The sequence below is a fragment of the Malus sylvestris genome, chromosome 13 (assembly GCF_916048215.2).
Source record: "Malus sylvestris chromosome 13, drMalSylv7.2, whole genome shotgun sequence".
NCBI lineage: Eukaryota > Viridiplantae > Streptophyta > Magnoliopsida > Rosales > Rosaceae > Malus > Malus sylvestris.
The window spans coordinates 29262622-29277908 of NC_062272.1; the positions used below are offsets into that span (position 1 = coordinate 29262622).

Genomic DNA, 15287 nt, shown 5'->3' on the forward strand with positions numbered 1-15287 from the left:
CCTTGTTTTGTTTGTGGGGTTTCCTTCTTTGAATGGTTTTCCTCTTGGGTTGTTGTGTTTTTGGATTGTCAAGCTGATTAATCGTCCAGCGATTTCAGCTCAAGGATCCAAAGGGATTCTGGCCTCTTCTTTTTTGCTTTGGGTTTTAGTTGATTATATGTAAAGCTGGATTCTAGAACTCAATTACATGTACAAGAACAGCAAAAAAGTGACAACTTGCATAAAACATTAGTTACTTTGATCTGTCATGTTTTAGTCTGCCTAGTTCACCTGTTTTCTCAAACAAGATTGTCTCTACTAGTCAACCTTAAGCATTGAAAACGTAGCTATTGCTGGCCTTTCTGTTTGTCTTCGATTACGATCTGTTTGGTTTAACTTTTATGCACTAATTTGATTATTTATATATTGGTGGTGTTACTTTTGTTTCAACTTTTCCCATTTTTTTTTTTTAACTTTTGGTCTAATGGTTTTTAATTGCTTAAATTTTGATGCTTTCTTGTTGTCGTCTCGTTGCCATGATTGATCCCTTGAAGTCTTGTTGATTACATTTCTCTAAGAAGCATCTCGTCCTCTGTGAAAGTCAATTTTCACACATGGTTTATTTGTTTAGTTTTCTTTGCTTTTTCACACATGGTTTATTTGTTCAGTTTTCTTGCCTTTTTCTTCTAGTTTCAAACGCAAGAAAGGATTAGTTTCTAATGTTATATTTTTATGGTTAAAAAAGTGTAGATGTCGCGATTGATCACTCGTCGTAGGAGTGTGACCAATACGCCTCCCGCATTATCACCATGTACTGCTCCGGCCGTGAGTGCTCCATTGATTGGTGGGCCTACACCCTTCACTGAGGGTACTGCTACGACGTCCCAAGTGCCATTATCATCGACGTCATCAGTGTCAGTTCAGTTTCTCAATGCACGGTGGCCTCACCGGTGCTGCCGTGATTCGGAGTCTTCTGTTCACAATTCCTCGTCATCCAGAGTTGAGGATGCGGGCTCCTCGCCAGGTAGTTTTTTTTTCTTTCTAATTCTCACTATGTTGTATTTTTTTTTTCATTTTAAAACTATTATTTTTATGATTATGAAAATTTGCTGGATTGTGAAAATGTGTTGCGGGTTGTGAATTACTGTTATTTTACTTTTTTAAGGTTTTGGGAAATGATATACTATTAGGGGAGGTTTTGCAGAATTTTTTGTAGAAATTTACGCTTAGGGTTTTCACCATAGTTTTTTTGGGCATCTAAAAAAAACACCAGGGGCCTAATCGAATGCTGAAGGAGGCACAGATGGTGCGTCTGTCTGCCTCCTTGATCAAGATTGCATATGACTCGCGACATCGTGGAGCGGCTACCTCACAACAACATAGTATTGTCGTTACTAGCTGTGGTTATGTTATTAAAAATTGTTGTCCTATGCAGTGGGAATCTTGGGCAGAAATTCCCGAGGAGACGAAGATACTGGTGCGAGACAAGTTGTCGGTTAGTATATTAATTTTTAGCCTTTTGTCATTTTTTTTTCAATTATGTTTACAAATATTATAAACCAAAGTATACTATCTTAATATTATTAAATTTCTTACTATTATTTTGTTGTTTTTCATATTTGTAGGTCAATTTTGATTTTAAGGAGATATCCTTCGAGGTTATCACCTACTTAGATGAGACCTTCGCAAACCGGTACAAAAATTGGAAGAGCGATCTTCATGCGCATTTTAAGAAATGGGGTGATCTGGAGACTGCTCGCCTACAGGGTTGCCCATCCGAGTTGGCGGATCGGCGAGAGGATTGGGAGTGGCTCTGCAACCATTTTACGGACCCAAAATTTGTGGTATGTACATAATATTTTAATAATAATTCATTAATGTTTTAGTTATTTTTTAAGCATTTTAAAATAATTGCTTTCAAATCGTCGCACTAACATCTATATTATGTGTTTCACAGAAGAAATCTATTGCTGGCAAGATTGCTCGGGAGTCAAAGACACTTCTCCACCATTCCGGTTCGAAGCCCTTTTCGTATAGGCTTGAGGCACGACGTGAGGTAAAAGTATATTACTTTTGAAATTTTATACAATTTATTTTTTATTATTGATTAATAAAATTTTCTTAATGTTTTTTTTTTCTTCAGGAGGGTTCTAAGTTCCCAGAGATCGACTTGTTCAAGGACGTTTACGTTCAACTTGGCGATGAGACCAGTTAGCAGCTTTATGTAAGTATATGTAATTGTTATTATTCTTATATTTATGAATCGTTCAAATAGTATTTATATTTTGTTATTAAACAGTATATGTTTTTTCTCTATTATTACAGGCTTCTATGGTGGAAAAGCGCGTTGTTGTTCTCTAAGAAGCAACATCGCAACTTCCCCCGGATACCCCGATTGAGGACGTCACTATACCCGAGGATGCAGATTTTGAGATCATGACTGAGGTCCTGAATCAGAAGTTCGGTCGTCGTCATGGCAAAGTTGTTCGGGGCATGGGGAAGGCGCGTGTTCGTGAAACGGGTGCCTCCTCTTCCAGATCGACCACAGGAGAGGTCAATGCTCTGAAGGAGGAAGTGACAACCCTAAAAGGTCAACTTGTAGCCCAGGAAGAGCAGATAAAGGCCCAAAATGAGCAGATGAGGGTTCAGAACGAGCAGCTGAGGGCCGAGAACGAGCAGATGAAGGCCCAGGTTAGGACCCAGGGCGACAAGATGAATATGATTCTACAGGCCTTAGCGATATCCGGTCTTCAAATCCAGATGCCATCACCTGATCTTGCTCCACCTTCAACCTCCCAGCCATTTCATCCAACTGATACTTAGTAGTTTGATGTATCAAACTAGAAGACTACTTATTGTAGTTTTTTCTTTTTTTGTTCGGACATCTTGTATGTACATTTTCATATAGTTTATAATTAAATACTTTTTATTGGTTTATTATTTAATTTTTAGAATTGAATTACAATATTTATTAAAAATTATATCAAAACTTTTTTTGTCCCAAAAAAAAAAAATAGTTTGCGTGACGAAAAAGTTGCATAGGTCACGCAAAGTGTCTTTGCGTGATGCACAATCCTACGTCGCGCAATTTTTTTGTCCAAAAAAAAAAGTTTGCGTGACGAAGAAGTTGCCTATGTCGCGCAAAGTGTCTTTTCGTGATGAACAATCATACGTCGCACAATTTTTTTGTCCAAAAAAAAAAAGTTTGCGTGACGAAGAAGTTGCCTATGTCGCGCAAAGTTTTGCGCGACGTAGGATTGTGCGTCACGCAAAGACACTTTGCGCAACGTAGGGTTGTGCGTCACGCAAAGTGTCTTTGCGCGACGCATGCGACTTCTTCGTCACGCAAACCCTGCTTTCATAGGCTTGGCGCGTGACAAAGGTTCGTCGTGCAAGCTTTTGCGCGACGTTTTTTTGACTTTGCACGACGAAGGACCTACGTCACGCAAAGTATTTTTTTGTACTAGTGTACACTCCAATAAACTGTGTTTTTGAGGATTGAAAGTATACTGCAATAAAATTTATTTGAAGTATAAGGAAATTAATGAAATTGTGTTTTTGAGGATTGGAAGTATACTACAAATTGAATAGCAAAGATGGTCACTAGTTCATCCTCATTCAGGCACTGGAACTCTCCAAGCTCATGAGATGGCCAAGATAACTTATGGGCAGGGCAAGAAGGTTGTCTTAATTCACTAGCAGGACCCATCCCAACTGCATTAATTTCAATCTCACGAGATCGCCAATATACTTCCAATGCTCAAAAACACAATTTCATTCATTTCAGTTCACTTTTTGTTTTACCTCAAGTCTTAGGGTTTGATCTTAAGATTGCGTGATGCTAAGTTATTGCCTTGGGTGTGGGTTTATTAATCAATTTTAGTTACATTGTTAATTTCATCTTGTACTTAATGATAATTATGCAATCAAGTAAAAAAAAAAACAATTCAAATTTAAATGTTAAGTTGGGTGTAGAGATAGATTATATGGGTTCAAATAAAATTTCTCTTTCCAATATGGTAAGGGTAGAGGGCCAAGTTGGTCGCATGACCACAAGCATAACTTGACTTAACAGAATAATCCCCATTTGAAGTTCAAAGCCAAATAAGGCGATTAGAAGTAGAAAGGTCGCCCAACACCAAGCATTTGATGGCATCACAATCCGCAGGGGGTCAGAGATGGTGCACTACTCCCAAGTTCCATGAGCCCATAGAAACAATGTCACGTACACACATCGGAGAATGGCTAGGAATTGGAAAAATAGGGTGCACGAGTTCATCGCCAAGTATAGTAAGTCATTTATCTTGCCAAATATTAGCCCACCCACCATCCCCAATTTGCCAGCGGACACCATGAACAATGAGAGCTTGAACCCGTAATAGATTGCTCCACGCCTAAGGCCCGGGATCTCTTAAAGGCGTTAATGGCATCCTCCGAAGGGAAATATTGCCCACTGAGAATGCGAGTCCAAAACGTCGTGGGTTCAGAGACAAGCAGCCAAAATTGCATTGCCAGGAGAGCAACATTGAAATCCATTAGGCTTCTAAAACCCAAACCCCAACCAACTTAGGGGAGCTAACCGAAGCTTAGCTCCACTAATGAATCTTGCATTTGTTGTCGCACTAACCCCACCAGAAACGGGCCATGAGGGCATCAATATCTGTACAAAAAGTTGTCGGACATAAGAAACAATTCATGGGGGAATTTGGGATAGCCATGACCCCTGACTTAAGCGAGAGATAAAGTGGAGTACTTACCACTTTGTAATTTTTGCGAGATTTGATCTTTCATAAAAACAAGAGCCTCCAGTTTGGATCACCCACAAATATTATGAAGACCCAGATATTTACCCGGATCAGAGGTCTAAGGCATATCAGAGATACGACATGAGTGAGCAATATCATTAGGGGGAGTATTTGCCGTGAAAAAGATGGAGGACTTCTGTTGGTTGACGATTTGGCCCGATGCCAAGCAGTAAGTGTCAAGGATCTTGAGTAGGGAATGACAATTATCCGGATCCGCCTAATGAAGAAAACGGAGTTGTCTGCAAATAACAGGTGGCATAGAATCGGGCAAGAAGGCAAAGGAGAATCCCGAAGAGGGCACCCACCTCACATTGGCAATCGATAAGAGAAGAAAGTCCCTCGGTGACAAAGAGAAATAGATATGGAGATAAAGGATCCCCTTGCCATAAACCCCTTTAGGGCTTAAAACAATCACCACCTGTTCCAGTGAAAGAAACCGAGAAGAAGACCGTTTTAATGGAAACCATGGCCAAAGGAACCCATCTTGAATGAAAACCCATCATAATTAGGACCGCCTCTAAAAAAATCCCATTCAACCCGGTCATAAGCTTTATTCATGTAGACTTTCAGAGCCATTTCAAAGCCAAATTTTGATTTTTTATGCTTATGTAATGGAAAATGTTAAACCCCACCCCCGAATTTATATCTAATTTTATAAATTCCCAAAGTTTTATTGAAATTAAACATTTTTATTTTCTCCTCCACTCTTTAGCTGCCACTTGGTAGCACCCTAACTCCCCATTCTTTTCTTCCCTTTTCCCCCAACCCGTGACCCCATCTGTTCTCTCTTCCAGCTCTCCCCTTTCAAACTCTCTTTCCTGTATCTCTCTCTCGTTCTCAGATCCACACACACACACACACCATCACCACACTCCTGTACCCGCTCACTCCTTGACATCATCATCATTGTCTCGTTGTCCATCTCTCTCTCTCTCTCTCTCTCTCTCTCTCTCAATCTGAAAACCTCTCTCTCTCTCTCTCTCTAAACACTCTCTTTTACCTCTCTGGCGCTGAGAAGGAAACCACCATCACCCACGCCATTTTTAACCAAACCAAAACCCAAAAATTTGAACCTCAAACCTTTGGGACATGGGGAATCCACCTACAGCCTTGCATGGGTCATCAAAGCACCTCTATGTGCTCTGCCATTAGCGCAGAGAGCTTGAGCTCTCTCGAACTCCATCTTAGGTATGGTTTAATCCCTCTCTTGATTAGTGTGGGTTATAATCTGGTATGTGATACGTGTTTATGTCAAAAATCTAAGGGTTTAAACCCTGTTTTGAATATGTGCATGCATGCCACCCCCAGCGACGAATTCCAGCGAATGCCGTTGAGTTTGAAGCTCATGTTATTCTTGATATTTATATATTCTGTAATCATGTTGTGTAATTAAGTTCATAGCTGGGGATTTCGATGTAGCCTTGCAAAACTATTCTATGTTATTAAGTTAAAGTATTCGATTCATCAATCTGTTTTCTTGTTTCATTCACTGATTTTATAGTTTAATTTGTTTGGTTATCTTAATGTTTGATCACCATTAGGGTTTCTTATAGATTATTTGATCAAGATTATAGTACACATCATGCTTAATCTTGGTAGACATGTGAACGAATGAAGAAACTACAATGCATACATCCTGCCATGTGATTTCTTTGGTTCTTTGAAGTTTTCTTGTTCTTAATGGATTCTTACTTGCTAATCTAAGTTGAACATAACAACTAGATTGCAGATTAAGAGTACTTGATCACAACCACACATCAAATGAATGATCATAAATAAGTAAAATGAACCCTAGTTGCAGATTGGAGAGTTGAATGCGTTTTGACTTAATTTTCGTGGAATTGACTTATAATGGTGAAATTGGTATCCCTAGTTTCATTCCCATTGTTTCTGAATCATTCTATTTTTCATTTTTACATTCTCTTGCATTTTAAGTTACTTTACTTCTCAAATCAAAACTCAATTTGTTAGTTTCATTGTTTAGTTAGGATTCACATAAAGCTAGTAATTTGTAGAGGTCTAATCAGTGCCTGTGGTTTGACACCCTTACATGTGCCATTATACTATCTTTATAGTTGCACTTGAAAGGAACACAACAAAATTTTGCCGCTGTTGCCGGGGACTGATTTCAGTCCCATTTAATATGGATAGATGAATTTCAAAGGAGAGATGAATTTCCTACATTTGTCCGAGAGCATTTACACCTCATAAGTTTCTCCAACTGTTGTGTTCCTTTCAAGTGAAAATATAAGGATAGTATAATGGCATAAGTAAGGGTGTCGAAGCACAGGGACTGAATAGAACTCTACAAATTACTAGCTTTATGAGAACTCTAACCACACAATGAAAATGCAAACTGAATTTAGATTTTTCAATTGAAAACTAAAATAACATAAAAATGCAAGAAAGATAAAGATAAATGATATGTTGATTAAGAAACGATGGGAACGGAACTAGGAATATCGATTTCACCATTACAAGCCAATTCAATGAAAATTATGTTAAAATGTATTCAACTCTCCAATTTGCAACTAGGGTTCGTTTTACTTATTTATGATCATCCATTTGATGTGTGGTTGTGATCAAGTACTCCTAATCTACAACCTAGTTGTGATGTTCAACTTAGATTACCACATGTCTACCAAGATTAAGCATGATGTGTACTATGACCTTGATCAAATAATCTATAAGAAACCCTAATGGTGATCAAACATTAAGATAAACAAACAAATTGAACTATGAAATAAGTGAATGAAACAAGAAAACAGATTGATGAATCGAATACTTTAACTTAATAACATAGAATAGTTTTGCAAGGCTACTTCGAAATCCCTAGCTATGAACTTAATTACACAACATGATTACAGAATATATAAATATCAAGAACAACATGAGTGAAATTAAAGTTCATAGAAGAAACCCCCTTGAAGCAATTCTAATGTTGAACTTCTCTAAGAACAGCGCGGCTGCGTGGTTTATTTGGAGGCTACGGATGGTGAATGGAGAAAGGATTTTGTTTCTAGAAGAAAGGCCAAAGAAAGAGAAGGGAGACATCTCTGGGCGACCCCAAGGGGAAGCTTATGTAAAAGTGGCTGAAACTCTCAGTTTTATAAGGTTAAAGAGGCTGTTACAGATTGCCAATACATCCCAGTAATTGGGCATTTAATTCCCATGTTTTCTTGCTGTTTAGTCTTATAAAGAGCCATATTCATCACGATATTCAATTTCCACTTTTAATTCTTTGTCTACATCAGCATCCTTATTCAATTCTCCACTTTTAACACCATCTTGCATTATTTGTCCTTAATTGAGCTCCAAAATACGATTAGCTGCACACTAACACAAAAGAGGGTAAAATGCAACTAGTTTAACTCAAAAATATCACAAAGGGACTAGGAATGGATGGTATAAATGTATGAAATATATGAGTTATCACCAACCAAAGGCCAATACATCCATTGTCAAACACAAATAGCTCTGTTTGGAGAAACCTTAATCATGAGTCTTGGAGCAGCATGGAAGCTCCAAATCAAGCATTTGCACGTCCCCCACAGCAGACCCCCTTTGGCACTTTATTGGAGAACACTTTGGAGCTACTTGCTCAAAGCACCTTACAATTTCAACAATCAATGAGTAGCATGATTCAAGAACAGTCCACTGCACTTACCAAGTTGGAAATTCAATTGGGGTAGATTGTCTAAGCGTTAAATGAACAACAACCTTGGGGTGATGGTCAAGATGTGAACATTGAACAATCATTGGAATCTAGTTGTGCCTATATACATAGAGAAGATCTTGAACTTGAAGTTCTTTCCCAATTTGCTAATTCGCTTGATTTTTTTTTCAAAAGTTATGTTGGATTCTTCCTGTTGTTTTACATCTTTGCAGGTGCCATCTTTGGAGTCTTTTGGAGATGATTTGCTGCCATATCAAGAAGAAAACATATTGAAGTTGGATGACAAATCATTAATGTCCATTCACCATAAGAAAGAAAATTCGACGCTAGACGATGAGATTGTTGCCTTGAACGAATTTCATTCATCCTTAGTAGCTATAAACTAATCCATTGAAATCATTGCTCCAACCACATCTTCAACAATTTTTTAGGATATGCTTCTTAGCAAGGAGAGACAAAAACACCATCACAATCAAGTTCTTGTGGAAATTCAACGCACCATATTCAAAGTCCCTCGAAAGAAACCACTTCTTTCGACCAACGTTCGGAAGTACCTTGACTTCCTGCCACCCTAGGTGTTCATCCATCATACACACCGCATCTTGTCTAGACGTTAAATAAAGCACTTGCTAGGAGGCAACCTAGCTGGGTTTGGGTCTTTTTATTTGTGTCTTCTAGTTTTATTTTATTTTCATTCCACACGCTTTGTCTATTTACACTGCATGGATTCCATTCATTTTTAAGCATCGAGGACAATGCTTAGTTTAGGTTTGGGGGTGTGGGATTAAAAATTTTCATTTGTTTTTAGTTTTGGTTAAGTTTACTTTTGCTTACTAATGTGAATGTATATGAGGGTTATGTTTACAAACAAAACTACAATGTTGTCATGAAAAAGTTTCGTATCTTATTTTCTTTTTTACAAAGTTGTTACTCTTGGAATTATGATGGTTAAAGTACCATGCGCAAATTCTGGAAGAAGAATAGTGGAGACTACCCTAGCGAGTTACTTTGAGCCTATTTGCTTCTTTGAGAGGGTTTAAAGTGTTTCTGCTCCTTTCTTTTTCTTTCCATTTCACTTTAAATGATCTCATTATTTCTCTTTAATTGAATGCTAAGAATAATCCTATGTTGTAGATACCATGTGTTTATTATCACCTATGAATGAACTCATTGAGACGATGTTAGGTTATGCATGTTTTAACCACCAAAAGGCCTAATTCCCATCCCTTTGTGTGCTCCATACCCTTTTTGCAGCCAAACACTTTTAGCCTAGTTCTTTCATCACCCATACCAAACTCTATCAATTTTAGCCCATTACAGTCATACCCTATAGTTTGGGGAATACCAAAGTGATGAAGACAAAGATAGATTGAGCATTAGATCAAGAATGTGGCGTGTACCAAGGTAACATATGCTAGAATTACAAAACAAGAAAAAAAAAAAGTTTCAAAAAAAATAAAAAAAAGAGATGAAAAGAAAAGAAAAAAACATGATAAAAGAAAAAGCAATTTCCAAATCCTTTCGTTATCACACATAGGTCCTGGACCCCAAGAACAAACAAGTAAGGTCAATTGAAGATGAGAGCTTGCTGGTTTCACAAGGAAGACACTTTGGTATGTTCCAAGCTTTAGTATTTCCTATCATTTTCTTCATAGCCCCTCGCCTAAGCCTTACATTACAACCATGTGAAAGACCTAGCTAATCTTTGAGGATGTATTCATGGGTGCTGGTAAGTACATGTGCAATCCATATTCTTAGTGTTTGATTCATTTCATGAGATCGGTTCAGAAATTGTGCTTTTATTTCGTATTTCATATGTGAAAATTTTGATTCCCTTTTACATAATTTCACTCACAGATGTTTGTGGAGAGACTACACCTTTGGATCTAAGTGAAAATTTGAGTGATATCTATGAGGAATAGAGTTGAGACGAATTCTATCTTTAGCATTTGAGTATGGTGTTTTTTGAAGTCATGAATCATGAAGTAACATTTTTACACTTTACACAGGATACGATTCTTTGAAGTGGCAGACTTTTGGTTTGGATGTATGACTAAGCTTTCATTGGTTCTTATTAGTTTGTTTCAAGTATGCTTTAACCAATTTGTTTGCAGAGTCGATAGATGTCTGTGGGCATTATCACTGTAAACCCTCAGGTGACACAACTCTTCCGACTAGGGACACCAAGAGGTTTAAAGGCTTGTTGCACATGGTCAGTGCAATCGTTTAGCAAGTGAAAGTGGTATAGTAGATTTTATTGCTTTTGTGTGTTTTTAGTTATAGTTTTGCTTGGGGACTAGCAAAAACCAGGTTTGGGGGTATTTGATAACTCATATATTTCATGCATTTATACCATCCATTTCTAGTCTCTTTGTGATGTTTTTGAGTTAAATTGGTTGCATTTTACATTATTTTGTGTTAGTGCGCAGTTACATGTACTTTAGGATCAATTTGAAGGCAAAGGAAGTGAAAACATGCCATTTTTGGAGCTGACCCTTATCCAAACGTGGAGAAAAGTTTAGTGGCCTGTTTTGGAACTCAAATAAAGTTGTTACTTGTTTTGAAATCCAAATAAATAATCCAAGACAAATATGGCTTGTTAGAAGACCAGGAACAGAATGGGAAAATAATTGGAATATTTAGCCTGATTTGGAGGAGCTAAATAAGGAACAACGTTCAAAACTTTGGCTTAATGGTTGAGATCACCTTGCAATCAGCTACAGCCCTATTAAGCATAATAATGTTAGGGTTTCAGATCACTTTTAGACAAGCCCCCTTGGGGGGTCGCCCAGAGCTCACTCTCTTATCTTTTTTTTGGCCTTTCTTCCAGAAACAAAACCCTATTTCCCTTCGCCATCCACTGCCACCGAAGAGGCCACGTAGTCGCGCTGTTCTTGGAGAAGTTCAACATCAGAATTGCTTCAAGGGAGTTTCTTCTATGAATTTAATTTCACTCATGTTGTTCTTGATATTTATATATTCAGTAATCATGTTGAGTTCATAGATGGGGATTTCGATGTAGCCTTGCAAAACTATTCTATGTTATTAAGTTAAAGTATTCGATTCATCAATCTATTTTCTTGTTTCATTCACTGATTTTATAGTTTAATTTGTTTGTTTATCTTAATGTTTGATCACCATTAGGGTTTCTTACAAATTATTTGATCAAGATTATAGTACACATCATACTTAATCTTGGTAGACATGTGAACGAATGAAGAAATTGCTATGCATACATTCTGTAATGTGATTTCTTTGGTTCTTTGAAGTTTTCTTGTTCTTAATGGGTTCTTACTTGCTAATCTAAGTTGAACATCACAACTAGATTGCAGATTAGGAGTACTTGATCACAAACACACATCAAATCATGATCATAAATAAGTAAAATGAACCCTAGTTGCAGATTGAAGATTTGAATGCGTTTTGACTTAATTTTCATGGAATTGACTTGTAATGGTGATATTGGTTTCCCTAGATCCATTCCCATTGTTTCTGAATCATTCTATTATTCATATTTACATTCTCTTGCATTTTAAGTTACTTTACTTCTAAAATCAAAATCAAAACTCAATTTGTTAGTTTCATTGTTTAGTTAGGATTCATATAAAGCTAGTAATTTTAGAGGTCTAATCAGTACCTGTGGTTGGATACCCTTAGTTGTGCCATAATACTATCCTTATAGTTGCACTTGAAACGAACACAACAGATGGTGAAGGTGGTATCAGTGCAGACAACTACCTTGAAGTCGCCATAAGAGGCCCAAAACCTCTTTATCAGTCCCACAGTGGTCCCCCATAGGGGTAGACATTCAGCAATGAGAAATCCAGCCAAATAGGTACCATTGTTGGTGTTGAAGGGGTCCAATTTACGTTCGAGGTTCACTAGGAGATTGTTAGTGTGTTTTTGATGGGCCTGATGATTTTCCATGAGGAAAAGAGGGATTAAGTGACAAAATGTTAAAAGAGGGATTCCAATGATAAAGAAACAGATATGGGAGACAGGGAGAGGACAAGATTGGTGATGATATTATGGAGGTTGAGTGGAGTTTATAAATAAGTTTTGAGAACTTGATGGGATTTGATTGATGAGGTTGCATGGTGTTAATGGGTTGCCACAAATGGGGTTTGGACTAGGTTATGATTACCCATAGGAACTCAATGGAGTTAAAGGGTAGGGCGGCTCCAAATTCACTCCAGGGAGCAAGGATTTGAAAGAGAATAAATATACATAGGAGCAAGAGAGAAAAACCTACCAAAGAGAAGATGATTAAGAGGTAAGAGAAGATTTAGGAGAATTAAGGGAATCGAGAGATTAGATTTGCTTAGATTCAGGATAAATGGGGGATTGGAAGAGGGGAGAGATAAAGAGGGGGAGTGTAGTGAGGGGGCAGCAACGTGACTGTAGTAAATTTGAAAGACGACCAACATCAAATTGTTAAGGTGTAAATAAATTGAAAAGATGGACAGATGGACAGATGGATAGAGGAGGCGGATTAGACATGCGAGGAGCTTAAATAAATAAAATGAAGTCTTAAATAGGGAAAATTAATAAAGGAAAGGGTTGGGATAAAAGAAAGATTGGGAAGGACGGTGAAAAAGATTAAAAACAAACCTCAGAAAAACGAGATGGGAAACCCTAACAAAGGCAGGGAAAACTCTCAATGACAGAGAGTGGACCTAATCTTGATCTAAGTAAGGAAATATTTACCTCGAAGTCAGAATTTTATGAGGAAAATCAGGCTCGCCTACTTGTTAAATAGCTGGAAGGTAATGGATTGCCTCCTAAGTCTCAAAGGTGAAAAATGGGCTCGCCAAGCATCTTCATTCTAAACAATAATTGTTTTGTACAAGGGTGATGAAATTGTCCTTATTATTACTTTAGTGTAAAGTGAGGGGGATTTTGGCATTGCTCATAAGCGACAGTGAAATTGGCCTGATTTCGACATATTTACAACTCTGCCACCCGATTAAAAAACTGAAAGAACTTCTGCATTTGGGGCCTTTGGTTTGTGGGTTTGGGCTCCAAGTGGGCCACTGGGACGATCACAACTCACTTACAAAAAATACACAACTTTCATTTTGCATTTTATTTTTTTAATAAATTGTAACAGACTTGTTGAATACTTAGACACATTATATGCTTGTTCCTCATGTTTTCATTATGTTCTAATATTTTATAATCTATATGTCATTAAATTTTGTAATTTATGTATCCTAATGCAATTATGTATTTTTTAAGTAGAAGAAGGCACTTATTTATACAATATATATTAGATTTCACTTAAATCCGCCTAGGCGGCTAGACCCTACCTCGCCACCCGACTAGTGCCTAGCATTTTTTGGAACCTTGGTCGTAAATATGTTTTCCTCATTTGAACTCTATTTAGCCGTCATTTGTTCTTTTCCTCAATTCTCTCTCACCATTTGCATTTTTCGGAGCTTCTGGAATGAGCCTGTATATATTTTTTCCATTTCTCTTCGTGATTATATTATTTTTCGTTGTGAGATTGATATGCTGGATTTATTTATCTATGGTTGCGTTTTTTAGGTGTTTGGGGAGGATCCATTTTCAGGGGATTTCGTTGGTTTTGTCTATTCAGCTATCTTTGTTTCTTTTATTTTGCCGTTTTAGTTGGTTATTAGGAATAAGGGTTTGGATCGGTACTGATTGTGTTCGTTGGATTGTTTTCTTTTTTTTAATGCATGATTGGATGGTTGTTATTGGTGTTTTGTGTGCTCTCATAAATATTTTTTTGAATTAAGATTATATTCATGTGTTTTGTGTGCTTGATCAGTTGTCATGGATGGATCTCTGTTCTATTTTCAATCCTTTTTCAGGTGATTTGATTGTTTCTCTCTTTTCGTGTCTTTTTCTCTTGTAGTTAAATTTTTGGTTGATTAGTAGGAAGAAGGATTTCATTCGGTGCCGGTATTTTTGTTAGATTGTTGTTGTTTTTTAATGTATGATTGGATGATTGTTATTGATGTTTCTATGCCTTCATAAATTTCTTTTGGGGATTATGATTATGTCCATGTGTTTTGGATGCTTAATCAGTTGGTTTGGATGGATATTTGTTTTCTTATCAACTTATCTTTTGCTATGTGCATAGTTACATTTTCTGTCTTTTCTGTGTAGGTTTTCTGTTTGGTGTTTGAGCCCTTCGTTTTTATTTGCTAGCACTTCCTTGCGAGTGGTTGCAATTCTGCGCCGGTTAGATTTCTTGCCTTCTAAATACTAATAATTTTTTCATTTCCGTTTGGTGTTTCTTATTTGTGGTTGCGTCACTTGGATTGCCTTAATTTTTTTTTTTTTGGCTCTTTTGTTATACCTCCATAGCTGGGGATCTTTAAGAGACTACTAAAAATGAAATATTCACGTTGTTTGTTCTGACCTAATCTGGTTCGGATTTTCATTTGTTGTCCTATTTTTCGTCAATCTATGTTTATGTTGATGAGTTATTTTATTGAACTTATTTTTGTCGGTTGATTTATGCTCTTGACGGTGCTTGTTTGGTTGCTATTTTAATCTCATATGGATTATAATTGTACGTTTATTTGATCAGTTATTTTCTTGTTTCAATGATGCATGCTATTCTTTTCTTAGTGGTTTTGTTTTAATTATTGGACAGAATAACCGTGGCTGTCTATGGTTCACTATGGTTTTTTTTTTTTTTTTTTTAAAACGTATCGTGAGGCGGGTGTTTCTGTGGCTATTTGTTTGTCTGTTGTTAACAAATTAATTTTCTGTTTGTGTGTTTATTTGTTCTCAATCTGTGGATGCATCCATGCACTGTGTTTATTTGCATGCTTTATGGTTTTGTTTGTTGA

The 15287-nt window shown here is 37.1% G+C and overlaps 1 pseudogene; it reads left to right on the forward strand.

Moving 5' to 3' along the window:
* Positions 1 to 1264: 1264 nt before the first annotated feature.
* LOC126597193 (uncharacterized) lies at positions 1265 to 2802 on the forward strand (annotated as a pseudogene).
* The last annotated feature ends 12485 nt before the right edge of the window (positions 2803 to 15287 follow it).